We start from the raw sequence: 27,194 nt of genomic DNA on the forward strand, positions 1-27,194 counted from the left end.
TAGAACGGCAATGGTTTGTTCTACCATTCCAGTTGATAGCATACATAATTTAAATACATACCATCTTCCTAAAATTTTGAACTCTCAACATGAAAGCCGTCTGTCTATGGTAGAATTTTATATAGCACTTATTACTCTGGCATCTAAGTGGTGAACAAAATTAAAGGTTCCAAAAGTATAGTCTCATGAGCTAAAGCAGAAATGCATTTTTTAATACTCACCCAAATATGAAAATGCTGCATTGGGCATATATTGGAAAAGCCAAAAAGGGCTCCTTTAAACACCAGTGAAATGCAGTAGACTGAGCTTTTGTGGAGAGAAATGGTAGGTAAAAACAGTACAGTGCTTGCAACTTTACAACAACATTTGACTGCGGTTGCCCCAGAGAAGTATCTCAGGCACTGCAGTTATATTTGTTACGTGAATAGGGGTGTCCCTCAGATACTTCTGTGCCATAACTTGTGATCTATTCTGTTCTAATGAATGATGTCCAGTGTCTCCAGCTTGTTTTAACATTCAATGAAGAGGAGAGGACTTGTCCCGTCTATACAAATGTGGTTGGAATATAGAGGTTATATACTAACTTCCATAGATATTAGGAGCTAAATTCTGCCTAAGATATGCAGGGAGAATTAACTTGTATGAGACTTGAATGCAGCTGTTGGAGGGCAGAATTTAACATAAGAAACAAGGAATTCTCATACTGAATTAGCCTCAAAGTCCATCTAGCCCAGTAAACTGTCTCTAACAGTTCTTAGCACCAGATACTTTAGAGGAAGGTTGACAGAAACCACCAATAAACAGTTGTGGGGTAATCTGCCTCCCATGAAGCTCTTACCCTAATTTATAACAGTTAGACTGATTTGACCTTTGACGGATGAGATTTTATGTCGTCCTCAACATGTCTTTTTATTAGCATTAACTATTATAACACTAGGTATTCCTATAAGCTCCAAATACCTTTTTGAATCCTTGAATTTTGTATTTGGGGGGAAAATACTTTTTATTAGTTTGATTTTTTTTTTTTTCTTTTCCCATTCTGTTCTGTGGGAAGAAATGGAAGCTTATTCACTATTGGCCTGTTTCTTAAGGCAGGCTGGCATTCTGTAGCTGGCTCGATGACTTGCCGTGCAGCTGGAAATGGGAGTGACATTCAGTACCTTGCTTCCCATCTTATTGGAGCTTGGGTACTTCGCTGAGATGGCTGCCTTGTCTGTAGAATATCTTAACAGTGACTCTCCGGAGTGGTGTTGCTATATTTCCTGGAGAAGGAGCACCAAGACGGAGTTGTCGGGAAAAGTACATGGGAAACAAATTGGTATGGACAGGCTCTACTCTCTAATATGTCTCCTTGCACAGGAAAGTTTTACAGGTGGGGGGAGGGAAAATGAGAGAGACCTCCCTGGCATACATGGGATTGCCGTGTGGATTGGCCAGGTTGAGCTCTCCCATTGATTTGCACTGGGACGGAGTATTGTGATTAACATGCAGCATTCAGCCAACTATGGTTTTTTTTGTTTTTGTTTTTCATTTTAGACAGGCTCATGTTTTGCACCTAGATAAATGAAAACAGATATAGTTTTATAAATGATGGAGCAAACGTCCTCAGAATATACAATGGTCATGAATATACACTGCTGGAACTTTACATGGGAGGAATGCTGGGCTTGTGCTTAAAGAACTAGACAGGAACTCAGAGCCTGCTTTTTCTGAGTTCCGTCTTGAAGAAGTGAGGTTTTTACCCACGAAAGCTTATGCCCAAATAAATCTGTTAGTCTTTAAGGTGCCACCAGACTCCTTGTTGTTTTTTTAGATACAGACTAACACGGCTACCCCCGATACTTGTCTTGGTGACACTCACTCTGTGGCTTGGAGGAAGTCACTCGATCTCTCTGTCTCAATTTTCCATCTTGAAAAATGTGGATAATCCCCTACTTAACAGGCAAGCTGAGAGAATAAATTCATTGATATTAGTGACGTGGTTGGGGAAATGCCTTCACAAGTACCTTAGTGGTACTAAAAAAGAAGTAACTGAAATGCTCACTAATTCAATTTTTTTTTGTATCATCTGGGTACTGTAAATATATTTAAACTTTTTTTTTTCCTTGCTGAACGTCCAGGAGAGTTCAGGTAGGACTGAGGGAAGGCTTGCCAAAATCCAGAGTTGAGCTGTTAAGTGCAACAGTAATGTTAAAACCTAGTCCCAACCTTGTAGACAAAAGAATACTGTGCCTTTGTTGCCATAGTTTCAGTGCAAAATCTGACCTTCGCTACAATAACATTCGGTTAGAAAGAACTTAGCTAATCAGTTTTCTAAAATTAGTGTGTTCCCTAGTACATAAGCTGGTATGAACAGGATATTTAATGAAATATTATACTTAGTTACAAGAGCCCAAGGGAATGAAATGCCTTGATGAGTTGTTAGAGGGGGGAAGGACAGACGGATGGACCAGATCAGTGCCTATCCCCCTTTTAATACAATCAGAAGTACTTTGTAGTTTGTGGCCTGCTTATTATTTAAGGTAATTCTATTGTTCTGTTCTCCTCTGCAGCTGTCCCTCCTCGCAAACACACTTAACTTTCTTCCTTAATAAGCTTTCAGACTCTCCCCAAGCGAATAGGGGCACCTGAGCCTTCTGAAAAGTCACTAAGGATGCTGATTAATCAAAACTGATGGCTCACATCCATACTGGGAGTATTAATATAAAACTTTTCAGAGGACTTCAAACAGTTACAGTAACCTAAAACAACAACTTAGTGGTCTTCATCCATGGGTCTCAAGCACTTCGTGAAGGGGTAGATATAGCCTCTATTTTATATGCAAAGGTTGAGGGGAAATACTGAGGCAGAGGAAATTAAGTGCCCAAGGTCATATAGAGGTTGTTGGCAGAGATGGGAGTAGAACTTCCAGGTGTTAGACTCTACATGTCTGCATTAACCAGTGGGGTGTGCTGCCTCCAATTACACACCTGATTCTCCAAAGTGCTGAGAAATATGAAAATGAAATGGAGCTGGAGGGAGGCGCCTAGTATGCTAAAATATTGCATTTGGTATTTTTTTAAATAACTTCTCCAAATTTTTCAGAGTTCTGAGATGCATAAAACTCTGTTGGATATGGAATAACTTAAGATAATGCATCTATCGTGTTCTGGGGAGATAGCCCCTGCTTCACTGACCAGCCCTGGGATGGGATATATTTCTAACTCAGAGCTTCATCTGGTCATGAAAACTGTAGCTGAAAGACCAGTCTGTTAGCAGTCATAAAAGTTATTATGTATTTTGAACCTGTCTTGAACACACAGATCAATCTTACTGGAGCCCGAGGTGAACCTTGAAACCCTCAACCCTATCTTGTGTGGGTGTTTGGGCTTGGTAGGGGAGGAAGAGACAGACAGAGACCAAAATAAATGGGGAACCGAGCTATTTTCTCCTGAATTTAAAGACTTGATGTTTCACTTGAACAGGAAATCCGATGCAAAGATTGAAAGAATGAAAAAGAAAATTAGACTTCCCCTTGAAGGAAAGCTCATTGAAAGAGCTGATTTGGGCCTGTTCTGCATTGTTCATTCCTGTTCCAGCTCTTGTGCTCTGTTCCCCAACCGAAATCTCTGCTTCAGCTTTACTGAATCTCTATGCATTTCTATTTTTTTCCGATTTAGGACTAGAGCAGTGCTGATTGGCAGCCCTAGACTGAAGCCCCCTGTATGCGCAAAAAATGCACATCACAGGTAGTGGCAGTGCAAGCTTCCCAACACTGCTACACTAATGTGCCTCAAACTTGACCTTGAGAAGAACCATCTTGGGGGCAAAATTATCCACTCACTTTGGGAAGGAGGGTCTTAGTGTCAGTACAGGGAGTAGAACCTAGGTTTCTAGACTTGGTGCTCAGGACAATCTGCTGTACCACATTTCCCCCTCCCACCAGATAATGCTTTCTGACTGCTTGCTTTTTTATATGTCATCACAGCGTGATAGCAAACTTTTTTTTTTTTTTTTTTTTTTTTTGGTGGTTAGGGGTGACTCCACATGATTGATTGATACCCCACATGACTGATCCTCTGCTATGTACACCCCCCATTTGGTGACTCCATTTGGAAATGGTCTGGGCTACTTATGAATCAGTCACAGAGATTAGTGTGGAACTCTCCCCTCTTCAGCTGATCCACTCTTCAGTTAGGGCAAGTTCATCATTCTTGACCATTTTAAATGGCTAAATATGAATGTAAAGTAAGTCCACTGTTTAACCAATCCCCTGAAATTTTACTTTATCACATGTTAAAACTGTCATTCAGTGGTGCCTGGAGGCAGAGGAGACAACAAATGGTAGGCAGTGTTAAGGAAAGCAGCTGTTATTGCCAGAAACATTCTCCTGTAATATCCTAGATGTTCTCTGACACTTAAATGAGTCAGCTGTCAAGAAACCGCTCCTATTGGCTCCTTCTTAGCTTTGCTTTTGCTAGAGGCAGCTTGCAGTTCCTTAAGTAGCACATAGTTGCAAAAAGATGTGAACTACCCACTACTCAATTCCAGTACAGCTACTGTAATTCAACATGACTATAAAACAAATGGTGAAATTGGTGTGCATATCCTGCAGTTTTATTCCAGGCTACTGATTTATGAGCTCTGAATAGAAAATGGCAATTCACCTCCACGTGTCAGGAATGAGAGCCCATGTAAATTTGCATCATGTATATCTCCGGGTCTACTCTCAACCTGGTGAAGCTTACAGGATAGGCGGTGCGGATGAGGGTTGAATTGGTGTTCACACAACTCCACTTTGGTGGAAGATGAGGAGAGAATTGCCTTTGGGTTTTTTTTCTTTCCTCCATCCTCAAATACAAGATACGATTTTCTTTCTTTCTTCCACCTTGCCTTAATTTTTTACAATATGCCCATCTAGGCCTTTATGGGGGAAATCCTGTTTAATAGGGATGAAAGCAATAGGTTCTATAGAAAAGCAGTAGGATTTAAATATTCTAAAATCCCATAGAAAACATTTCATTCTCTAGTCAGTTCTGTAGTGGTTTTTAACCTTTCTATAGTAGAGACATAACTTCCATTAAAAGGTTATTTTTAGACCACCTTTAACTTCCTATTAAATTCTATAGGACATAAAGCTCAAATAATAACCTTTTTTAAAATATGGTAGAACAGCAGAGTTACGAGCTGACCAGTCAACCACACAGCTCATTTGGAACCAGAACTATGCAATCAGGCAGTAGAGAGGGTTTTTAAAAAAAAAAATAGTGTTAAACATAAACTACTAAAAAAAAAAAAAAAAAGGGAAAGTTAAAAAAATTTGACAAGGTAAAGAAACAGTTTGTGTGCTTGTTTCATTTAAATTAAGATGGTTAAGAGCAGCATTTTACTTCTGCATAGTAAAGTTTCAAAGCTGTATTAAGTCAATGTTCAGTTGTAAACTTTTGAAACAACAACCCTAACGTTTTGTTCAGAGTTACAAATATTTCAGTTTTATGAACAACTTCCATTCCCGAGGTGTTCATAACGCTGATGTTCTACTGTAGGTAATGTATACGTAAGCAGACTCAACCTTATCTTCACCCCTTAAGCTAAATCCTCAATGAGAAGGTTCCCCCTTGTACATATGTGTGTGGAGTGGTTGTAGCCGAGTAGGTACCCAGCATGGGTCACGCACAGGACACAGTACTCTGCCTGGAGCAGGGATGTGTAGTCTGCTCCTTCTGCCTATGGCCAGCAGTCCTGATCTTCTCAGGACTGTCTTCGTAGTCAGATACAAGGGGAAGTACTCTTGTCTAAGCACAGGCAGAGGAGCAAAGCATGATTCTGCACATAGATCCAGTAGTGTAAATAGTGTAATCACAGCAAAACATTGTCACTTGAGCTGTCTATGGGGCTTGTGAGCTCCAGCATTTGACATATTGCTGTCAATGGACTCCTTTGTCCTTTCAATTTGAGAATATGGCAGTTCCATTTCACAATGTTTTCAAGGTAAACTAAGGTATTTAATCTGCTAACATCTGAGTCTAGGACTGATTTTTCTCCTTTGACTGTTGGTGCATCACTAGCATCTGAAGAAGTGCAGGGTGCTTCACTGGCTTCTGAGCAAAGGTCAGGGTGCCAGCATTAATCTGTAAAGCACTGTGGTTTGAGTCCTGAATATATGCAAGTCCTTCTGTTCTTCTCAGCAGCTGATCGCTGGAAGTATTTTTAAATTGTTAGGTGGGGACAAAGAAAGAAGGGGGCGGAGGGTGTTGAAGATTCTTGACTGGTAATCCCTTCACTTTCTGGCAATCCAAAAGGGAACCTTTGGGGCCTCTATTTGCTTGTTCTTTTGCCAATGAAGGTCACTTGAAAACAGACACTAGATATTCATAGGAGTAAACTGAGAATATCATTGTGGTCTTCAAGACAGCATTATAGAAAACTGAAATTATTCTGAGCATGAAATCCTGAGCTGCTCAAACGCTCTTTTGCAAAACATACTATTTGTAAGGCCCTTCATTTTTACTGATTTTTTATTTTATTTTTATTCTTGCTGAGGAATTCCTGTTTTTTACAAATGCTATCATTTGTGTGAGGGGGGGATGGGGGGGGGGAAGATACCTTTCTTTTTCATTTTTTTTCTTCACTTCCCATAATCTGAATTTTGGATGCAGCTCAGTAACCTAGGCAGACCCCTTGATCCCAGCTCCCCACTCTGGCAGGAGAAAGGTTGTGGCTCAGTGACCTGGGTTGACCATAGGGGACCCCAGACCTGGCTCCCGCCTCTGGAAGGATAGATGGTGGCTTGGTAACTTGAGCTGCCCAGGTAACCAAACTGCCATCTCTTCTTCTGGAGCAGGACCAGAAGCAGAAGAGATGGAGGAGGCAGCATAAGGACATGGTGCCCTTGCCTCTTCTACTTCTTCTGCCTCTGGGCCTGCTCTGGAAAGAGAGATGGTGGCTTGGTTATTTGCACAGATCCCAATATTTACCCAGAAAATTGTGAAGTTAATTTTTGGACCTATTTTTAATACCAATTAATTTGTGGGAAATTTAAAAATATAATAAAAACCAAAAATGAATGGTCTTGATTCACTTAAATTCTACAGATTCTTTTTACATGGTTTTATTTGGATCTTTAGCAGGTTATTCCTAAAGCATTGCACTTACCATTTAAACTTCAGTCCAGACTTACTGGTCATTATGAAGGATTCAGTCCAGACTTACTGTTCATAGGGAAGGATAAAACACAAATAAACCACTCTAAAGTTCTGAGTAGTTTCTGATTAGATTAAACTGGAGGGTTTCTCCAGGCTGGTGCTGGGGCCATGTGTCTCTGCATTTCCATCTGGCTGTACTCCGCTTAGTATAATCATGTCCAGATCTCCTTCCAAGCTAGTTTGCCCAGCCCTTGTTTAAATTCAATGTTAATAATTTTTGGTAAAAGTTAAAGCCTGGCTCAGAGAGGTAATAAACTAGTGTGTTTGTATGAACATGTCAAATAGTGACTGTTAAAAAGTGTTGTGTCACCTTGGTGATAATAAGCACTGTATTTCTGCAAGTCTTTATATCTAATGCATATAACTTGCACTGTCAAGTAAGAGATCTATAAATTAATATGCACCAGAAGTGAGTAAAACATCCAGTCATATGTGAAAGTAATTAGTGAAGAGTTCTCAACATGAGCAATTATCTTCTGCTTAGACTTTACAATGTGCATAACTTGATTAGAAAGATAACGTCTTGTATTTTACTTTGAGTTATAATGTTTGTTGTAGCTTTCAATCAGTTTCATAGAGCAAGCACTTGTCTTCCCCTAGATCTGCTGACAGCAGTAGGAAAGAGTTTGGCATCAAAATAAATACAAAAGCAATAAGTATTTCTAGAATACCATTCGGATTCTCTCCTGGTTTAATTGGAACAAATTATCTCTCAGATTTCAAAGTGCTGTTATGCCAAGGGACTTTGGTAGCACTTACAGACCTTTTATTTAGTAAATAACGAAACCTTGATTGGTTGAGGTTAAAACTTATACAAGGGGAAAAAATAAATACAAAGCCATAGGCATGAGGCAGTCAAAAAACTGGATGAGAGGGAGCAGCACTCCTGTAGAGGAAAGAATTTTGGCCAGATCTACGGAAATCTTTTTCCTTTAGAGCAGTGCATGATCCGAGCCAACACTAGCTAACTTGAAACAAGTGAGGAGGCAGAGTAGGGGGTGGGGAGGGGGTTATGGTCCGCTACTTTCTAGGATGAGGAAAGGTGTTCAGGGAGATAACTATAGCTGGTCTTGTGGCACCTTAGAGACTAACAAATTTATGTGAGCATAAGCTTTCGTAGGCTACAGCCCACTTCTTCGGATGCATGCTGTCTGTATATGTATATTTATCTCCTCAATATATGTTCCATTCTATGCATCTGAAGAAGTGGGCTGTAGCCCATGAAAGCTTATGCTCAAATCAATTTGTTAGTTTCTAAGGTGCCACAAGTACTCCTGTTCTTTTTGCGGATACAGACTAACACGGCTGCTACTCTGAAACTTATAGCTGGTCTTATTAGTGATTCCAGTCATATCTGCTCAGTGTGCATTAAATTAAAGCTGTAGTGTGTTTTTGAAGAAGCCAAGGATAAAGACAAGATGTTATCTGCTTTTTCATAATACCATGTAGAAAGAATGCATATGCATTCCCTCCTCCCCCTAGAAGTCTCCTGATTGGAATTCTTAGAACCTGAGTATTTGGGAAAAATTCCAACTTGGACTCTAGAAGCCAGGATTCCATTGAGCTGGGTTGTGAATTCACTGCTTTTCCTAGTAGCTTGCATCTTTTTTCTAGGACAAGAACATAGAAATGTATGGCAATTCCTACCATATTGGATCAGACCCATGATCCGTCCAGTGCAGTCTCTGACATTGGTCAGCACCAGATGCTTTACAGGAAGGTGTAAGAAGTCCTGCAATAGGCAGCTGTAGGGTAATCTGTCCCCTGGGGAATCGCCTCCTAACCCATAATAGAGAATGGGTTGAGTCCCAAGCAGGAGATTTTCTCTTCTGAAACTTTTTTAGTTAATAATTCTTGATATTCTTGTTAAATGTATAAGAATCCAATCCTTTTTTGAATCTTGCTATACTCTTGGCTTCAACAGCAAGCAAAGCTTTCATTTAAAAAACTATATATATATACAGGCACATATAAACATAACTCTTAGGGTTGCATAGAGAAATGTAAACTGATGCAGAAATGTCTGCATACTGTCTGAAACCGAAATCTCTGAGAGGTTCCTGTTCATTTTAATGGGTTTTTAACTCTGAAGCCTAGTAATGGAATCTAAATGTATAGGCTGTTAACTGTTTCACAGCTGATCACAAACTATATGATGAAGTTATGCACTGTGAGTTCATCTTTGGCCTCATGAGTGGGTGGAGTTTGAGTAACACCAATCTGAACCCCTTCCTCCCCACATTTTTGGCACAGTTTTTTTTTTTCCCCCTCCCCTTGATAAATATCTACCTTTTAATCAGGTGCTAAAATAGGTTGTGGAAGGGTGTATCCAAGTAATTCAAAGGTGTTAGTGACCTCATTAACTATCCAAGTAAGTGGGCTTACTTTGCTTGCAAGAACACATGGTGTATCCCACCTTTTGTTGCTGAAGAAGTTTTTGGCTTCGCTAACTGGACGAGGACTGTCTGTGTGCTTTGAGTGTGCTCAATATTGTGTGATGCATAAGAGAAGATGCTGTCCTGGTGCAAGGAAAGTAGAATCTCTAAATCAGAGCGACAACACCCTACAGAGGAATTTTATTTTTAGATGCTTTAGGGGATGGAAGGTCAGCTCTGATGGCAGTGTAGATTTTTAAGATGATAATGCTTGGTTATCACTGAGATAAGATGAAGAGTAAGAAGAGCATAAATGTTTAAAGAGTAGCTTGTCAGGTGGGTGTCCTTGATAATAAAGAATGGCAGTGGGGGGGAAAAAATCCCAAATATAAACTGAAAGATTTAGTTCTATATTGATTTTCCCCCCGACCCCCATACGGCCTCAGTTAGTAATTTTTGTTTTGTGTTTTGTATGTCAATAGTTTTTTGATTTTCCAGTGATTTAAGGTAAATATTTTTGCGAAGGTTGAGTGGATGATACCCTTACCTAGAAGGCAACCAGTCAACTCCAGGTATAATTCAAAGACAGATAAACCAGTTAGACTGCTAAATTCCAATGAGGTCTCTACAGACACACATTCTAATCCAAATGCAGAATTATTTGTTGTATAACATGTAGGGTTGCCAACTTTCTCTTTGCAGGAAACAGAACTTCCTTGCCCTGCTGTGACGCTCTGTACTTCAGGGGAACACCTTACACTCCTATGTTCATCTTTATAAAATGATTGTGTAGTATGCAATGCAAAGTTTGTCATGTCGGGTGTCTTCGGAAGGCTCGTGATGTACTGAGCATTGTTGTTATAGTGATGTTATAGGTTATAATTTCATGTATATAGTTATGAGGCTGAAAATATATACTCATGGCTTAAAGCAAGCCCAGACAAAAACTCTCCAGAAGCAGAGGGGCAATTCACATCCCATCAGGGTGTGGATGGGACAAACCCAGCCCAGCCTCACAGGAACAAAGGGTGCTGGCCTAGGCAACAACAAAAGAATCTTAGGCTCTCAAGGGAGTCACCCCTCTTCCTTTGGTCAGTTTGGAACTGCGATGAGGTAATGCTCACCTGACTCTGAAGGGCGGGGGAGGCAAAGCCAAGAGGGAAGAAAGGACATGATAAAAGGGAGAGACATTTGCCATGCTCTCTCTCTCTCTTCCACCTACACCTACAGACACCACCAAGCGACTGAAGTGCTGATCAAATGGGAGAGCCTGGCTGAAGAGCAATCAACCAGCCTGTGAAGAGAAGCATCTAAGTTTGTAAGGACATTGAAAGTGTTAAGATCAGCTTAGAATGCGTTTTGCTTTTATTTCATTTGAGCAAATCTGACTTATGTTTTGACTTTTAATCACTTAAAATCTATGTTTATAGTTAATAAGTCTGTTTGTTTATGCTACCTGAAGCAGTGCGTTTGGTTTGAAGCGTGTCAGAGGCTCCCCTTAGGATAACAAGCCTGGTACATATCAATTTCTTTGTTAAATTGATGAACTCATGTAAGCTTGTAGTGTCCAATGGGCATAACTGGACACTGCAAGATGGAGGTTCCAAGGGTTGTATCTGGGACCAGAGATATTGGCTAGTGTCATTCGGTTTCAAGTAGCTGGGAGCAGTTTATATGCCAGAGACTGTGCATGAACAGCCCAGGGGTGGGGGTTCTCACAGCAGAGCAGGGTAAGGCTGGCTCCTAGCAGATCACCAGTCCAGATAACACCAGAGGGGAATGTCATAGTGGCGCAGCGAGCAGGGTGTATGTACGGCTTGTTACTCCAAGCAAAGTTCACACTTCACGAGGAGGTCACAGTTTTGTTATTTTCTGTTTGCTTATTTCGGGAAAGGGAAGTAAGAACAGGAAAGCAGAAAAATGAGTGAAAGCAGTGAAGCGATTGCGAAGTTGGAGCTTTTTAGGCTGCAGATTGCAGATAACGGGGGGAGCACCAGAAATTATTGCAACTGAAAGAATTGGAGAAGAGAGAGTCAGCCAGAGAGGAGGCTGCACACACAAGGGCCATGAAAGAGAGCGAGAGAATGGGAGAAAGAGAGCGAAAACACCAACTGGACCTGCTAGAGAAGCAGAACCAGAATCCCCTGACCCCAACGACTCCCATCACTCCAAAAATCCCCAAATGGGAACACTTATGTCCAGCATACAGTGAAGGGGATGATATTGCTGAATATCTGACCACCTTCAATAGCCTGTGTATACTACATGAAATCCCTGATAAGAGAGTTCCTACATGATTGTGAAATTAACTGGTAAAGCTCGAAATATATTCAATGAAATGCCTATTGAAGATGCTTTAGACTATTGTAAATATACTGTTTTGCGAAGTTTTCAGATTACCCCTGAAACATAGAGTTTAAATTTTGGAATCTTTAAGGGGGATATTGGTATGAGTAATGGGGAAGGTGTAAACAAAATGAAAGATTTGTTGGGAAAATGGGTGAGGGGTAGAGAAGGGGCAATTTTTGAGGGAATGTTGGATCTTGTTGCTCAAGAGCATTTCCTAAGCGTATGTAAGGCTGATGTAAAGCAGTGTCTGTGGGAGAAAGATGTAAACTCTGTGGATGAGATGCCTTTTTTAGCTGATGCCGTCAAACAGAATCAGGCGTCTATTGAGGGTAGGCCACAGAAGAAGCATTTAAAACTGGTGGGAAGGGAGGATCCCATTTTGCCCCTGGGAAGAGAGAAGGGGGTTGGGAGCCAAAACATTCTTCTACTGACAGGTTTCGGAGTAGCAGCCGTGTTAATCTGTAGCCGCAAAAAGAACAGGAGTACTTGTGGCACTTTAGAGACTAACAGATTTATTTGAGCATAAGCTTTCGTGGGCTACAGCTCACTTCATCGGATGCATAGAAGTTAATTGTATCTAATTTGCATATTCAAGTTCAGCAGTCTCTCTTTGAAGTCTGTTTTTGAAGTTTTTTTGTTGCAAAATTGCCACCTTCAAGTCTGTCACTGAGTGGTTAGAGAGGTTAAAGTGTTCTCCCACAGGTTTTTGAATGTTATGATTCCTGATGTCAGATTTATGTCCATTTATTCTTTTGCATAGAGACTGTCTGGTTTGGCCAATGTATATGGCAGAGGGACATTGCTGGCACATATCACGTTGGTAGATGTGCAGGTGAACAAGTCTACTTGAAGGTGGCAATTTAGCAACAAAAAAACTTCAAAAACAGACTCCAAAGAGAGACTGCTGAACTTGAATGAATATGCAAATTAGATACAATTAACTTAGGTTTGAACAGAGACTGGGAATGGTTGGGTCATTACACTAATTGAATCTATTTCCCCATGTTAAAATATCCTCACACCTTCTATGGGTCATCTTGATTATCACTTCAAAGGTTTTTTTTCTCTCTCCTGCTGATGATAGCTCATCTCAATTGATTGGCCTCTTACACTTGGTATGGCTACTCCCACCTTTTCATGTTCTTTGTATGTATAAATATCTTCTTTGTGTGTTACATTCTATGCATCCGATGAAGTGGGCTGTAGCCCACGAAAGCTTATGCTCAAATAAATTTGTTAGTCTCTAAGGTGCCACAAGTACTCGTACTTCTACAGGAGATTTGGGATAGGAGTTACCAGTAGAGGAATAAGAACAGAAGAGCCCAAAAGGTGCGATCAGTGTAATTCCACTGATCACCTGAGGAATAAATGCCCTGTGCTGGGAGGAAGCAGGCAACCAATAGCTCATGTTAGTTCTGGTGTCCTCAACACAGAACCCTCCCTAAGCAATTGAAACTTATCATTATTGGTTCTGTGAGGTTAGCCTCTTTAGAACCAGATATGGAGCATGTTAAGGCTGTCCAAATTGATGGTAGGGAATACTTGGGGCAGAGGGATACAGAGGCCCAGATCTCTCTGATTAAGCAGAGCGTGGTCCCAAAGGTCAATATGTTGCCTGGCTATATGGCAGAGATTGTGGGGGTGGGCGAAAGCAGATTCCTCATACCACCAGCTAAAATTCATGTGGTTTGGAAAGTGTTTTGACTGTGGGGGTAATGAAGCACCTCCTATTTGACCTCCTCCTTGGTAATGATTTTTTCCGTATAGCTCAGGTTAAAATATTTGCCTGCAGCAGGAGGGAGTGTTATGCTGGGATCCCCTCTCCCCTCCCTCCCCCCCCCCCCCCCCCCAAGGGAAAGGGTAAGGTTTCAGGAATTACTGAGAGAATGGGAGAGAGTCTCCTTGATTCTTCTGCAGTGTTTCCCCCGAGGCTGGTGAGATACAGAGAGCAGTTATGGGAAAACTATTGGGAAAAGGTGAATCTGATCGAAGGATAAATACACCTAGGCCAGAGAGCAAAAATCACAACCTCTAAGGGGCAGGGAAGGACTCAGTGCTGGGAGGGGGTAACCCCAAAAGGGGTGCTGGATTTTCTGCATACATACAATCCTGTGGTTGGGAGACCTCTCCCCAAAGGGCCAGCCAAGGTTCAGGATCCCCCTGAACACCTATCTTGCCAGACCCTGAGGCAACAAAATTCCAAAAGCATGATTAAATTAAGAGCCCACACAAACGGAAACACTGGAGGGAAAGAAAAGCCAGTGACTGATTAAATGGGAGAGAGTCAAAGGACACCATAGGAGGGGGTATGGGCTCTAGGCTGGGGGTGCAGGCTCTGGTGTGGGGCCGGGGATGAGAGGTTTGGGGTGTAGGAGGGTGCTCCATGCTGGGGGCTGAGGGGTTCAGAGTATCAGAGGAGGTTTTGGGGTGCAGGAGGGGGTGTGGAGTGCAGGCTCGAGGAAGGAGTTTGGGTGCAGGAGGGGGTTCTGAGCTGGGGCAGGGGCCTCGGGCGTGAGAGGGGGTGTGGGCTTCGGGTGGCACTGATCTCAGGTGGCTTTCAGGAACTGGCAACATGTCCCTCCAGTTCCTAAGCCATGGGGCGACCAGGTGGCTCCACACACTGTCCCTGCCCATAGTTGCCGCCCCTACAGCTCCCATTGGCTATGGTTCCTGGCCAATGGGAGCTGAGAAGCCGAGACGGGGGCAGCGCACATTGCCCTGTGCTTACGAGCCACAGGGACATGTTGCAGCTTCTGGGAGCCGCACAGAGCCAGGTTGGGAGCCTGCCTGTCCCTCTGTGCTGCAACCAGACTTTTAACAGCTTGGTCACACCAGACCGCCAGAGTCCCTTTCTGACCGGCGTTCTAGTCGAAAACCAGATGCCTGGCAACCCTAATAACATGTAGGATTAATGCTGTGTTCTGGAATTTTACCGTATAGATGACTGGAGTATATTGGGATAAATAAAGATGCTTCTCTTTTTACAAGCAGCAAAGAGTCCTGTGGCACCTAATAGACTAACAGACGTATAGGAGCATGAGCTTTCGTGGGTGAATACCCACTTCTTCGGATGCATGTAGTGGAAATTTCCAGAGGCAGGTATAAATATGCAAGCAAGCGTGAGTCAGGCTGGGGACTGTATGTGATGGCCAGTGGAGTTCTGTTGGTTTCTTTCTTGGGCTTGTCTTGCAGTAGGAGGCTTCTGGGTACATGTCTGGCTCTGTTGATCTGTTTCCTTATTTTCTCATGCGTGTATCGTAGTTTTGAGAATGCTTGGTGAAGATTTTGTAGGTGTTGGTCTCTGTCTGAGGGGTTGGAGCAGATACGGTTGTATCTCAGTGATTGGCTGTAGACAATGGATCATGTGGTGTGTCCGGGATGGAAGCTGGAGGCATGAAGGTAGGCATAGCGGTCGGTGGGTTTTCGGTATAGGGTGGTGTTAACGTGACCGTCACTTATTTGCACCGTGGTGTCTAGGAAGTGGCCCTCCCGTGTAGATTGGTCCAGGCTGAGGTTGATGGTGGGGTGGAAGCTGTTGAAATCATGGTGAAATTTTTCCAGAGTCTCCTTCCCATGGGTCCAGATGATGCTACATTGATGACATCTTCATAGGTAGAGAAGGGGCATGAGTGGACGAGAGCTGAGGAAACGTTGTTCCAGGTCAGCCATAAAAATGTTGGCATGTTGTGGTACGGGCCATGCAGATGCCCATAGCGGTGCCACTGGTCGGGAGGTATATATTGTCATCAAATTTGAAATAGTTGTGTGTGAGGATAAAGTCACAAAGCTCAGCAACCAGTTGTGCTGTGGCATCATCAGGTATACTGTTCCTGACAGTTTGTATTCCATCTGTGTGTGAGATGTTTGTGTAGAGAGCTTCTACATCTATGGTGGCTAGGATGGTGTTTTCTGGAAGGTCATCAATGCATTGTAGTTTTCTCAGGAAATCAGTGGTGTCACGGAGATAGCTGGGAGTGCTGGTGGCATAGGGTCTGAGTAGGGAGTCCACATATCCAGACAGTTATTCAGTGAGGGTGCCAATGCCCGAGATGATGGGGCGTCCAGGATTTCCAGGTTTGTGGATCTTGGGTAGTAGATAGAATAACCCCGGTCGGGGCTCTAAGGGTATGTTGATTTGTTCCTGTGTTAGTGTAGGGAGTGTCCTGAGTAGATGGTGCAGTTTCTTAGTATATGCATCCGAAGAAGTGGGCTGTAGCCCACGAAAGCTTATGTTCTAATAAATTTGTTAGTCTCTAAGGTGCCACAAGTACTCCTGTTCTTTTTGCGGATACAGACTAACACGGCTGCTACTCTGAAACCAGTTTCTTAGTGTATTCTTCAGTGGGATCTGAGGGAAGTGGCCTGTAGAATTTGGTGTTGGAGAGTTGTCTGGCAGTCTTTTGGTAGTCAGACCTGTTCATGATGACAACAGCACCTCCTTTATCAGCCTCTTTGATGATAATGTCAGGGTGGTTTCTGAGGCTGTGGATGGCATTGCGTTCTGCACGACTTAGGTTATGAGGCAAGCGATGTTGTTTTTCCACAATTTCTGCCTGTGCACGTCGGCAGAAGCATTCTATGAATAGGTCCAGACTGTCATTTCGACCCTCAGGAGGAGTCCATGTGGAGTTATTCTTCTTGTGCGGTTGGTGGGAGGGTATCTGTGTATCAGTGTGCTGTTGAGTGTTATCTTGAAAATATTCTTTGAGTCGGAGATGGCAAAAGTAGGCTTCCAGATTGCCGCAGAAGTATATCATGTTTGTGGGAGTGGCAGGGCAGAAAGAGTCCCTGAGATAGGACAGACTCTTCTGCCGGGCTGAGTGTGTAGTTGGATAGATTGACGATATTGCTTGGTGGGTTAGGGGTACCACTGTTATGGCCCCATGTGGCAGGTAGGATTTTAGACAGCTTACGGTCCTTTTTCCTTTGTAGAGAGGTGAAGTGTGTAATGTAGATCTCCTGTCTTATTTTAGCGAAGTCCATTTGTGTGGAAGTTTGGTTATTTATGAGAGTCTCCAGGTTGGAGAGCTCTTTTTTGATGTTTTTCTGTTTGCTGTATAGGATGCTGATCAGGTGGTTCCTCAGTTTCTTTGATAGCATATGGCATAATCTCTCACTGTGGTCTGTGTAGTATGTAGATAGCAATGGATTTTTCATCTTCAGTCCATTTGGTATGATGTCCATCCATTTGCGTTTGGAAAGGAAGATATCTGTCTGTACTTGTGCAAGTTTCTTCATGAGGTTGATGGATTTCCACTCCATATGGCTAAATGCAGTGCCTTGCATGGTGTCAAGTATCAAAGGGGTAGTCATGTTAGTCTGGATCTGTAAAAGCAGCAAAGAGTCCTGTGGCACCTTATAGACTAACAGACATAAAGGAGCATGAGCTTTCGTGGGTGAATACCCACTTCTTTGGATGCATGTCCATCCCGGACACACCACATGATCCATTGTCTACAGCCAAGCACTGATATACAACTGTATCTGCTCCAACCCCTCAGACAGAGACCAACACCTATAAAATCTTCACCAAGCATTCTCAAAACTACGATATCCGCATGAGGAAATAAGGAAACAGATCAACAGAGCCAGACATGTACCCAGAAGCCTCCTACGCTCCAGCAACACCATCACAGGACTTAACCAGATCAGCCACACCATCATCGGTTCATTCACCTGCACATACACCAATGTATTATACACCATCATATGCCAGCAATGCCCCTCTGCTATGTACATTGGCCAAACTGGACAGTCCCTATGTAAAAGGATAAATGGACACAAATCAGATATTAGGAATGGCAATATACAAAAATCTGTAGGAGAACACTTCAACCTCCCTGGACACACAATAGCAGATTTAAAGGTAGCCATCCTGCAGCAAAAAAACTTCAGGACCAGACTTCAAAGAGAAACTGCTGAGCTTCAGTTCATCTGCAAATTTGACACCATCAGTTCAGGATTAAACAAAAACTGTGAATGGCTAGCCAACTACAAAAGCAGTTTCTCCTCTCTTGGTGTTCACACTTCAACTGCTAGAAGAGGGCCTCATCCTCCCTGATTGAACTAACCTCGTTATCTCTAGCCTGACTCACGCTTGCTTGCATATTTATACCTGCCTCTGAAAATTTCCACTACATGCATCCAAAGAAGTGGGTATTCACCCACGAAAGCTCATGCTCCTATATGTCTGTTAGTCTATAAGGTGCCACAGGACTCTTTGCTGCTTTTACAGTTCCAGACTAACACGGCTACCCCTTTGATACTCTCTCTTTTTACACATAATGATGACTGGCCTGTCTGTATAATTGGACTAAATACAGTGGATTTTGTTGTGACATTTACATAAGTAATTTGTGACTTGTTCCTAACAGTACTCAACCGTGGCTTGCTTAGCTATTCAGATTTTGGTGGAGAGATATACATTTTTTTACTTAACTAAGGAAGAAAGCGACAGGTTTTTTGAGTCTTCAGCACAAATGGCCTTGAGGGGCCAGCAGCTATCACCACAGCTTTTTGCAATACTCTGGGCGTGGCCTTGATAACCCAATGGTAGCAAGAGAAGCTGTAAAGCGCATCCTGATGGACGTGAAGTTAAGGAGAAAAAACTTGAACTTAAATATTGAATCTTTAACAGTGTTTTAAGCTTCGGGCCAAATCCTGCAGCCCTGTCTGAGGCAAAACTCCATTGCAGTTGATCTGAGTAAGGACTGCAGAATTAAGCCTACAGGGGCTTCAGTCACATCCATCATGCGTGAGGAAACTAATGTGTGACAGGACAGTTTTTCAAAGCTGGTGTAGGCCCTGGGATAGCAGGCCCACTGTCTGCTTTCAGAAAAAGCTAGGAAGACCCTGCTCTAATACAAGTGATTTGGGTGGGGAGGGGGAGAGATGGAGTAATGCAAGGGGAGAAGCAGAGGTGGCGGCTGAAAAGAAAGATTTGGGATTTGTTGGGCTGGGTTGAATCCTCTGTGCGTTTGTAGTGGTTTAGATAAGATCAGAACTTCTGACTGCCTGTCTGAACCCAGTAACCCCATTTTTTAGTTCTACTGCTTTAATAAAAGTTTGAACAAACAAACAAATAATCCCCCCCCACCCAACTTTTTCACAAAATCACCAGGATTTGTAGGTCTTGTGGAAAAATTAGTACCTTTTTTCTAGTGTGTGTGTGTGTGTGTGTGTGTGTGTGTGTGTGTGTTATCAAAGTAGTACTGACATTTTTCACTTACTGTAAGCCAGGTAAATAAACAAAATTAATTGGGAGTGGGGGAATCAGGAACATATTTGGAAAATGGAGGGGAAAACCCACAAGAATGGTTTTCTTTCAGACGCTTTGCAATAAAAAAAACTTGTTTTTGGTCCTGCTCTGCTTTAGAGCTTTCATGCTTCATGGAAATAAGGATGACCCTGGGGAATTATAGAAATTAAACAAGGACAAATGCAAAGTACTCTGTTTAGGAAGGAACAATCAATTGCACGCATACAAAATGGGAAATGACTGCCTAGGAAGGAGTACTGCGGAAAGGGATCTGGGAGTCCTAGTTAAAGCTAAATATGAGTCAATGGTGTAACGCTGTTGCAAAAAAATGGAACGTCATTCTGGGATGTATTAGCAGGAATGTTGTAAGCAAGACACGAGAAGTAATTCTTCCGCTCTACTCCATGCTGATTAGGCCTCAACTGGAGTATTGTGTAGGGTTACCATACATCCGGTTTTTCCCGGACATGTCCGGCTTTTCAGCAATCAAACCCCTGTCCGGGGGGAATTGCCAAAAAGCCGAACATGTCCGGGAAAATGCCGGCCGGGCACTTCCCCTCCCGGGCTCCGGCGGCGCAGGGTCCGGAGGCATGGGGGCTGCCCGAAGCCGGTAGCGCTCGGGCAGCTCGGCTCTTAAACAGAGCCGAAGAGTCAGGAGGAGCAGAGCCGCCACGGCCGGAGGCTCTGCTCCTCCCCTGACTCTTCGGCTCTGTTTAAGAGCCGAGCGCTACGTGCTTTGGGCAGCCCCCATGCCTCCGGACCCTGTGCCGCCAGAGCCTGGGAGGGGAAGTGCCCAGCCGGGGGCGCAGGGTCCGGAGGCATAGGGGCTGCCCGAAGCCCAAGCGCTACCAGCTTCACGGTTTGCCGGGCAGCCACCAGACCCTGCGCCCCCGGCTCGGCGCTTCCCCTCCCGGGCTCCAGCTGCGCTGGGGAAGCGCCGGCCGGGGGCGCAGGGTCTGCAGGCTGCCCGGCAAACGGTGAAGCCAGTAGCGCTAGGGCAGCCCTTTTCACGTGGTTGGGAGTGGGAGGGAGGAGGGGGCGGAGTTGGGGCGGGGCTGGGGGAGGGGAAATGGGCGGGGCCAGGGCCCCGTGGAGGGTCTTCTTTTTTTAGTTGTTAAATATGGTAACCCTAGTATTGTGTCCACTTCTGGCCGCCACATTTCAGGAAGGATGTAGACAAATTGGAGAGAATCCAGAGAAGAGCGACAAAAATGATTAAGGTCTAGAAAACATGACCTATGAGGGAAGATTGAAAAAATTGGGTTTCTTTAGTCTGGAAAAGAGAAGACTGACGGGGGGACATAACAGTTTTCAAGTACATAAAAGGTTGTTAAAAGAAGGAGGGAGAAAATTTGTTTTTCTTAACTCCTGATGATAGGACAAGAAGCAATGGGCCAAAATTGCACCAAGGGAGGTTTAGGTTGGACATTAGGAAAAACTTCCTAACAGCCAGGGTGGTTAAGCACTGGAATAAATTGCCTAGGGAGGTTGTGGAATCTCCATCATTGGAGATTTTTAAGAGCAGGTTAGACAAACACCTGTCGGGGATGGTCTAGATGATACTTAGTCCTGCCATGAGTGCAGGGGAGGGACTAGATGACCTCTCGGGGTCCCTCTCAGTCCTATGATTCTGTGATTCATAGATGGAATTTGCTGTGTTGAGGTAGAATCTGTGAATGCTTTTAAATCTACAATGCAGGAAGTGAACCCCAGATAACAAGTGCATTTTGTTAGGGAGCAGGGGCTTGTTGACCGCATTGTCCTTCGCTTTATGTTGGTGTGGGATGGTTTGCTGCATGTTGCTATACAGTGGGTGTTACTGCAATATTGTACCTGGGAGTTTAGGTGCTTGTTATTCCTTGTATGGCCCTAGAAACCGGGCTATAACTATTTAAAGGGGGAAGAGCAAAGGATTATTTCAACTTTATAATATGACATGGGAATGGGGGAACTCAGAAATTACTGCTTTATGTTCACATGGGCAGCATGGAGATCAATCCCTGTGGCTTTTTTTGTTTGTTTTTGGTTTGGTTTTTTTAAATGTATGTATGTGTAAAAAGCCACCATCTTTTCCTTTTTCAAATCCCTCCTGGAGACTTATCTCTGCCATGATGCTTAAAACACTGCCAGGCATGTGATGAATTGGAACATACTGCTTATTATACAAAGTGAACCTACCTCATTCTCTCCAACCCTTTATTTGTTTTTCCTTACCTGTTGTTGTGTTTTGTCCTGATCCTCTATTATGAGCTCTCTGGGGCAGAGAGTCTCTTACTTGTCAATACATCACCTAGCACAATGGGGCCTCTGATCCTTGATTGGGATCCCTAGCACTACCGTAATACTACTACTCTTAATTTAACCACAATTAAAGTGGATGACAAAATATGCTGACCTGAGGGTTTGTCAAAACCAAAGATCAGTCACACGAGTCCATCTCTAGTGATTGGGTTTCAAAAGAAATTTTTGAGTACTAAACCACAGTAACACCTTTGAGCTTTTATTCTGTGTGTTATTGAACTGATAGTTTATTTCTACTTGGTGCAAATACCAGTGCAGGATTTAAATTTCATCCTGTAGAGAATTCAAGTTAAGTAGCCTTTGACTGGGTTGGTAGCTAAACAGCCAAGTACTTGAAAAGTGGCAGTCTCAAACAAGTTTGCAGTCACATACTTAAAAACCAAGTAACTTTTATCTGTTAGAGATTTAAAATCTATCTGACACACAGTGCTCTTTTCCTGAAAACATGGTTAAAGGTTTATTCTAGAAACCCACAATGATCCAGCTACTTTGAATATCTCTTCCTTTAGTAAGCAGTTAGTGTTTGTAGTGTTTGCGGGGGACACTTTGACTTTTTTTTTATTTTTACCCCTTCCGAAGGCTGTTGGTATTTAGGCTTCAAAGGGACTTAACACATTTATATCAATGGTGATAGTACAGGTAAGTTCGTCTAGCTCCGGGGTAGGCAACCTATGGCATGCGAGCTTATTTTCAGTGGCACTCATACTGCCCGGGTCCTAGCCACCGGTCCGGAGGGCTCTGCATTTTAATTGAATTTTAAATGAAGCTTCTTAAACATTTTAAAAACCTTTATTTACTCTACATACAACAATAGTTTAGTTCTATATTATAGACTTATAGAAAGAGACCTTCTAAAAATGTTAAAATGTATTACTGGCACGCAAAACCTTAAATTAGAGTGAATAAACGAAGACTTGGCACACCACTTCTGAAAGGTTGCTGACCCCTGGTCTAGCTTTTTCATTTTGAAACACAATATTTGAGAGAGAGAGTGGTGTCTAATGATTGTAGCAGGTATTGGGAGTCAGGACTCCTGGGTTAGCTTCCGATCTCTGCTAATGAACTGAAAACAAGTCACTTAATCACTTGGTGATTCAAGCTGCCCACTTGGAGAATTGGCATTATCTCCCAGGGCGAGACTTCATGATTCTAAAGTGCTTTGTCCTGCTCAGATGCCATAGCTAAATGGATCTATATGCACGTGAATCAACATTCCACTGGCTTCCCTGCACCCAGTATATCAAGTTTTAATTTCTTACCAGTACGGCCCTGCACATCTCCACCTGAGCCAGATTTTCTCCTATGCCGTTCCTGCCAGTGTCAGGCTGCAACACACCCTTCATTCCCTTTTTCCACTGCTCTTCCACTCTTCATCCAGGCAGACTGGAAACAGAGGAACTCGCTACACTTGGAATGATGTATCTATCCCAGTCTTCTTTATTCTCCCTCACCCTATGGTGCAAAGGGCATCCTCCAGTTTCTATAATTTTATTTCAGTCTAGTGTAGATCTGTTTTGGCTTCTGGGTGGATTTGACGGTTGATCACTTGATTGATATGGCAGCTGGTGTGTGATGACGTTATCAGCCCCCTGCACAGCCTTAAGTCCACTGCTCCTTATTAATTATTTGGAGCTGTCCACATCTGGATGCTCCCTCCCTCCCCCCATTCACTACCTGGGGGATGTGCTTGGTAGCTTCAGGTGCCCTATCCCAGTCTGCTAGCCCTCATTCAAATTCTTCCACTTCTTTAGAGAGGCCCAGATGAGAACAGATTAAGGAATATTTAAAAGGAACATGAAGAAAAAACTAAAGTAATTCCTTCTCATTCTCCTACTGTCTTTTATACTGTAAGCTCTTTGGGGGCAGACTGCCTTGTTGTTTGTTTTCTAGAGCCCTCAGCACATTGTCTGCATACAACAAATACTACCAATGGCAGTCGAGATGAGTTGACCATGGATAGACTCTTACTGAATAAATCAGGCTGATTAAGAAGCTCCGTTTATTTACGGTCTCCTTTATAGGGAACACCAATGACCTGGGACTGATTTAGGAGGGGAGCAAACCTGAGTGGTGCTGGGACCCCAAAGGTTGTAGTCCTGCGGGAGACCCATAGGGGCTGGCTTGGGTCACCTCCCAGCCGTCAGGATGATGGGAGTCTGGGTAGGCCAAATTTCAGAGAGTAGCACTGTAACCCCAAAAGCCAGATCACAACTCCACTCACACAAATTTGGTCCAGTCAGGGAGGCGGGGCCAAACCTGAGCAGCCCTGCAACTGTGGAGGTTGCAATGTCTGAGGCGGAGAGCCAGGCTCAGCCATCCCTACAGCATAGGAGTTGCAGAAGCTGCCACTGTGGGGTGAGTGCTGAGCAAGACCCAATTACCCCCCCCGCCCCTCCGGGGGGCAGGACCTGACTACCTCAGGCCTCCACCCTCAGACTATTTTCTGGGTCATGACAGGCCATAAACACTTACAAATGGGTCCTGAGTCTAAAAAGGCTGAGAACCACAGTCCTAAGGAACCATTCCAGGGCTCTACCTTGAATGGTCTCTTAGAATATTTGCTAACTGCTTGTGCTAAACCATCTGTTCCATCTTGCATTCAGCTGTCTCACTCCGAGTACCTTACCCAGACGTGAAGAAGAAGTCTGTGTAAGCTCGAAAGTTTCTTTCTCTCACCAGCAGAAGTTGGTCCAATAAAATATATTGCCTCATCCCCCTTGTCTCTCTTGGTAAGGGGTAAAAGACCCATAGGTTAGGACAGGCTTTTTAAAGCTACAGGGCTGGGCATCACCTAGAGAGGCCTGAAACTCTCTTGTCTTGTCTTAACCTTATTTTAGGAGTCTGACCATACAATTGGCTGTCTAGATGTTCCATTGATATTCCCTTTCTTCTTGTTCCAGCTCCACCTGGAAGTCTCTGTCACATACCTTCTTGGGTTGCTCAGCCTAAGCACTGATTCCCCTGTGGTGACTCTTGGCCACCAGAGGCCACTGTGGTGTAGCATTGAGGCAGGGAGACAACTCTGATGCTCCATTCCCTGTGCTTCCCTGCTGATACCTAGCGAGTGTGGGGGTGGGGGGTGGGGCGGCAGGGTGGAGACTAGACAGGAGCCAATTGCTTCAGGGAAAGTCTGGGGCCTGGCCGAGGGTTCAGGGAGGCACATAATGGTGGTGGGTTAGTGAGTAAAAGGGGTAGTGGTAGAGGAGGATAATGGGAAGCAGGGATAGAATACTTGAGGCTGCTTTAGGGTCTTCTACAAACAAGCTTGGGAACTTCTTTATTGACGGGTTCTGTGTGGAGGCACCCGGAATAGCTCTGAAGGTACCAAGGAAAGGGTGACTCTCTGAAGAGGAAAGCAGAAATGACTGCCCCTTTCTCCTCTGCCCGTTGCAACCCCTGAGCCTTTGTTTGTAGTCAAGAGAGCCTTGGCAATCTTGTAAACCTTTATGCGCTGTTTAAACAAATACTGTTTTTAATAACATAGCTCCTGTAGCAGGTGTGCTGTAGCTGCTTTGGATTTTTTAAGATTGCTTTGTAAACATTGGGCAGAGTTAGTACAATAAACTTATTGATACTGAGAGGAGAAATAGGTTAGTTAGGCAATCCTTTGATTGGAGTGTTCTTACCACTTGGCCAGCTGTATAAACCTCATTTCCTTTTATTTAATTACTTATTTGCTCATGTCTAATCTTTTGAACCTTCAATTATCTGTGGCTGTCACTCTGATTTGCTTACGTAGCTATCTGTGCTGTTCATGGATAAGATTCTGTGTAGCTTTGGAAACAAAAACATTTATCAGCTGATCAAATCAAGCTGTGACAGTGAAGTGTTTGGATGCCAGAGTGATAGGTGTCATAAGAGCCTAGGTACCGTTAGCAGAATTGCAAGTCACAGATTTTGCATGTGTTAATTCATAGTTTTAAAATTTCTGTGTAACTGATCTCAGGATAACTGAGCATCGGTTCAAGCAAAGGATTCTGTCCCAAATGCGCTCCTCTTATACCCGTTAGTAAGAGCAGCAAACCCCCCCCCCTCCCACTGAGGTAGTAGGAAGGAACAGGAGAGGTGTCCTTTCCCCATTGCATGGCCCCTTGAAAATATTAAATGGAAATTTGCAAGTCTTGAGATGCAGACCTCTTCTTTTTTGGTCATTCCTCTCAGTGGTTTCTTTATGAAATTTCACAACACTAAATAAATATGTACAAATTTCCCTATTAGAGTTGCAAGAATCATGTTACTCTCATCCCCATATATGCCACGTTTGGTTGATCAATATGTCTTTGTTTAAAAATCATACAGCAACCATTGAGGCATATGGGTACAACCTCAGCCAACACCTGGTTAACGTGAGAAGTCTTTTACATAGTTCTGCAGCAGTTTGGATATTTTCATTAGTACAAATACAATATGATAAGGAAAGCAAATCTTATCCGGTGGAACAAGGTATCTTTTGAGGTAGTTGAGCATCCCACTAACTAGAGTATTTTCAAGTGCAGAATGAAGGTTTATATAACTTCAGGGGGCTATGTTGTAACCCAGCCCAAAGCAATCTAAGAAATTCCTACCTGAACAGGTGGATAGTAGCATTGAAATCTTAAGTGGAAGGAACTATTTCAAATACAGGAAGCTTATTTGCACAATCATGCTAACAGAAAAAATTGAAACTAGCAGTGGGGGGGATTATCTAGTGGGGTGAGTACAGGGCTGGTTTCTGGGCACTTGAGACTTCTAGTCCTGACTCTTAGTGATGTACTTTCGGCCAAATCACTCAAACTTACTAAGTTTGTTATCCTATGTTGTAAAAGAGAGTGATTATTTGCATCTCATGGGGTAGCTTGTACACTAACTACTTACAGCTGTAAAGCACTAACTATTGCATGGGAATTCTGTAGGAGTTTCCGTAACTAGTTTATCTGTTTCTCTAAATGTTGAGCCCTTGTAATGTTTTGAACCATACCTTAAATGGTGCTTCACCCTGTAAAAGCTATACTTGTCTGTTGATGAAAATTGAAGCACAGACCTCAGCCAGAGTTGATGTGAATAGAGAAAAATGAAGCATTCTCTTTAAATTGCTGGCTCCATTTTCCATGGTCAGGCCTGATATACTGTGGGTTTGGTTTCTGTTTGTTTGTTTGTTTGTTTTTTGAAGTCTGCACATCAGAAATATTTCTTAAAATGCTGAATCATGCAAACTTAGGATCCCTAAGAAAAGATTGGTTTTGAACTTGCTTTAATCTTGTACAATGATTTATTTAGTTGAAAAACTTCCTTGCTCTCTAGCATCTTACTATAAATTGTTGTAAATATGTACAATACATCTGTCTTGCTATGACACTTAAGTGTGAAACACATTTTGAGCATGCCTAAGATCAGAAGGCAAAGTATGACCCAAGTGGGTTTCCTTTTCTAACTCTTTAACTGAAGCAATCCCTTCATTTTATAAAATGATTTGTTGATGTTTCCAGTATGGTTTTATATTGTATCCTTTGTTGTTGTTGTTGTTGTTGTTTGTTGCTCTTTCTCTTTTTTTGTCCTGTTTTTCTTTTTTTCTTTAATGGAATTAAAGCCCAGAATAGTTCATTAGAACATTATGGTTGAGGTTTTAAGTGTAAAACAGATATACCAATGACCAGAAAAACCTACAGTGAAACCGTAAATAAACAATAAAGAAAAAAGTGACTTGGAGTGTGCTGTACCAAGCCAGTATCTTTTGCGTATGACTGGATG

The 27,194-nt window shown here is 43.0% G+C and overlaps 1 protein-coding gene across 8 annotated transcripts in view; it reads left to right on the forward strand.

The window, feature by feature from the left end:
• The window catches only part of ITPR1 (inositol 1,4,5-trisphosphate receptor type 1), a 256,740-nt gene that overhangs the window by 37,474 nt on the left and 192,072 nt on the right, over positions 1-27,194 (forward strand). The window lies entirely within an intron of this gene.

This window comes from Chrysemys picta, chromosome 7 (assembly GCF_011386835.1).
Source record: "Chrysemys picta bellii isolate R12L10 chromosome 7, ASM1138683v2, whole genome shotgun sequence".
NCBI classification, from domain to species: domain Eukaryota; kingdom Metazoa; phylum Chordata; order Testudines; family Emydidae; genus Chrysemys; species Chrysemys picta.